Raw genomic sequence first — 3,863 nt, 5'->3', positions numbered from 1 at the left:
ATGTGATTTTTTAAAATCAGTTTTGATAGTGTGCAGATAATTGTCTTGTCACAGCCATAAACCACTAGTAATCATAACACAATGGGACTAGGCTCAAACACCATGTAAACCAGTACAAACTGAAACATCTTACAATTAGATTTTGATACAGTGACATTGGGCAAGAGGCTGGGTAGACCTCGGACAATTTGCCAGTTCCACTGAGGTGTTTCAAATGAGTTAAATAGATCATAGTATCTTTAAAGGGAATAGTAAACACCTTTAAAGATACTAGATAAGTAATCAGTTAAAAGAGTTCTTTTCTTTTGTCCCCATTTCACTTCCAGCTGTCTGTGAGAAAAGAAATACAATCATGAACAGTTCAACTTCATCATCATCTCATTCTCCAGAGACCCTCACATGTGCTAATGACTATAGTAATAATAACAGGGGACTGGACCAATATATTGCAGGTGGCTAAAAAATAATCTCCCTAGTAGTTATTTTATCTCCCAGGCGTTAATGGTGAGATACCTCATGCACCACAACCTGGACAAGTTCAACATAATCAAGTTTTATGACAAGTCCAGAACAGAACAGAAGGCTGAGTCTCGTGTTTGAGATGTTGGACATCAGCCTACAGGACCACCTGCTGGATTTAAAAGGTCTTATTGGTTTGGAGGACATCAGGACCATCATTCAAAAGGTATGGATGGCATCAACTAGAAAGCAAAACTGCTATGACACATGCCTTTGGTGTGAGAGACACTTAACCCCCTTGTTACTCCAGAGGCGTGGGGCCTCTGACATACTGTATCTTTCGCTTTGGATAACAGCGTCAACTAAATGAGTAAATGTAAAACTAAACGCTCTGTTAGTCCCTTCTGACCTTACATTTATTAAATAGTGCTACAGAGTTTTTGTGATTGAAGCACTGTGTAACTTGCCTCTGTTTTTAAATGATAAAGCTTATTAACATTGAATTATTACTTGCAGATGGCAACAGCATTTGATGCCCTAAAGAAAGTTGTCATAATACACTTTGATGTGAAAACAGGCAATATCATGATGGTGGATCATGTGAACAACAGCCCTTCACGGTGAAACTGATCGACTTCGGCTTGGCTATTCTCAGATCTCAAGCCAAACCGGGCAGGGTTCAGCAGACACCTTACTGTAGGTAAGAAACACCCATCATCATTTAAACTGAGAAATCTTGAATTCAGGGCTGCATACTTACTTTTTTTTTTACTGATGCTGTTATTTGTGTGTAACTACCTGTCAAATTTTGCTTTTATTGTTAAAATATGATTCATTTAATGCTTTTTTCCATATTCAGAGACCCAGAAATTATGTTGGGACTACCATCTGTTGGCTGGGCTGTGTGATGGTGAAAATGACACTTTATACTCTTCCGGCGAGAAACGACTTCAGCACAGTGAGTAATTTATTAAAAAAAGGACATTCTGCTGTCTTTCTACTAACCCTAACACATCAGGTTCTGGTGTATCAATGAACTCTTCCTGAATGGTTTGTTATCTTAAGAATTAGTGATTCCTTAAAGCTGCTGATCAATATTTTAAGAGTCACTTCAAACACAGCGCCAATCAAGCTATGGGATTTCTGACTGAGAGGACAAAAACACAGATGAGGAGGTGAGGCTAGCCAGATCAGTGCCATATTTCTAATCCCCTTTTAAAGCACACCTTTATGAAATGGATTTTATTTTTTATGGTTTGTTTTTATGTTTGAATAATTTTTAAGTCTGATTATCTACTGAGGGTTAGGGTTGGCACACGGCTGCATGAAAGGCTCTCGATCCCGAGAAATAACAGGAAGTCATTGCTCCCAATAGCGTGAGCTTTGTAGCAGAGCATTCAGGCACAGTCAAACCATCGCAGCGGCTGATTTAGAAATCCAGTGCCAGCTGCATGTGTTAAAAAAAAAAAAGCGCTGTGGATGAGAGGAGAGGTGACTGCTGGAAGTCAAGACATCATATTTAAGTTTATGTTCTGCTTGCTGTTTGATTTATGTCATTAAAACACATTAGTGTCATTAAAATACATTATTAGAATATTTGAAACACTTCTTCAATTCTGATCATTTTGGCACTGGTGATTTTCCTTTGGCACTCGCTAAAACCTCTTTGAGGGGGCGGCAGAAATTTCTCTGTGCAGGAAAAACCCTGCAGGTAGAAGTAGACTAAGCAGGGGCCGTCACACGTCCTACATGAGAGACAGACGACAGGTTAGAAATACGTGCAGCCGGAGAGCGTAGACACAAAATAAGAAGCACCTGTCACACACCTAATATCTCTAAGCTAATCTAGCTTTATATAACTCACCCTACAGCCCAAGAAACGTCCAGCATGGTGAAGATGCTTCCTAAACTCCCTGCAGCTCTCTGGAAACGTAACAAGGCAGCAACACCTACCTATCAATTATTATTTACTATTTCCAATGTAATATCAGTTGTCTAAAGTCTGGTTTATGCTGTGTGACCATAAACTTCAGTTACCACAGTCACAGAAAACTAGTTTTGCTGGATATCATGAACAAGGTGATAAACATGTGTAGCTAACCTCAGCCTAGCTCGTCATGTCCAAGTGCACAAACGCACTGCCAGTCAAGCTTCATGCTAAGACGGCTAAGGTTAGCTAACTGTTATATATAAATATAAATAAGCATTAACATTAAATCATGCCATACTACATTTAAAAGCATTTTATTGAAATGAGCGACATAACATCAACTTACCTCCATCTAGCCTGTACACGTTACAACTCCGTCTCCAGTAGAGCCAACACGAGCTGAGTGCTGCTCGGAGCCGTCTGAGCGAGGGGATTGTGGGCGTGGCCATGCGGTAAATGCAAACCAATGATTGGTCATGGTCAGTCAAACCCACCAATACAATCTCTTAATTTGACCATTTTTGACTCGCAAAACTTTTCAACTTGCAAAACTCTTTGAAGAGGCATTATTTAGTTTCCAGCGGCCACTAGCGGTGCGGTTTTAAAATTGCTACCAGGCGTGTGCTCGTACGCGTGCTCGCTTGAACTCGAGCATAATCCGAAACACTACCACTTTCATACAGAAATCCTGCAATAAATGCGGAAACGCCAGCATGCAGGCTGTGGCTATTCACTCAGACATGTTCAGGCTCTGTTACTTCAACGTTCCCGTCTCAGAGGCAGATCAACATGGCTCCGTAACGTTACTTAATTCAGCGCAGCGAGCCGCATATCGACACAGTCTTCCCGGAAAAAAGGCAGACTGAGAGCGCTATAGACAGACAGGGAGACAGCTTCACACGACATGCTGGAAACTCAGTTAAACTATTATTTAGCTTGATGTTGAACTAATCCATGCTCATTACATGATAAAGTTACAGTGACTGCATTGATTTAGCCAACGTGCTACAGCGTTAGATCGCCTGTTGCTTTCAGTAACTGTCTTATGATAATGAAACGGTTATTGAGCTGGACTGAATATTATAACGAGATTGTGTTATAACGGTTAGACCGCAGTAAGTAACTTTACTGTAGTGTTAGTGGATGGCTCTTCCTCTGGGTTGTATATTATGTGGGTCATGTTAGTTACAGCAACTGAGAGGTGGAGAAGCTGTGTATCGGTACAAGGTAATAAATCTAAATTGAAAGTTATAAAGCAAACAGCAGCATGTCGGGGCTAATGTAGCATTAGCTGGCTGCTTGTGGCAGCATTACAATAGGATAGTAACGTTAAACAAATCGCTCCACATTTGCTTTTTAACATTACATCATTTCTTGCAGGCTTTGACACTTTGACATAACAATGGTACAAAGGAAAGTAACATGGGTTGCATTAGTTGGTAAAGTAATGTGAAAGCGATATAACTTTGCACCG

This window comes from Micropterus salmoides, unplaced genomic scaffold (genome assembly GCF_014851395.1).
Source record: "Micropterus salmoides isolate LMB-PRFRI ecotype aquatic unplaced genomic scaffold, ASM1485139v1 Ms_hic_scaffold_7, whole genome shotgun sequence".
Taxonomy (NCBI): Eukaryota; Metazoa; Chordata; class Actinopteri; order Centrarchiformes; family Centrarchidae; genus Micropterus; species Micropterus salmoides.
The sequence above is the reverse complement of the archived record's forward strand: the minus strand, read 5'-3'. Positions refer to the sequence as shown.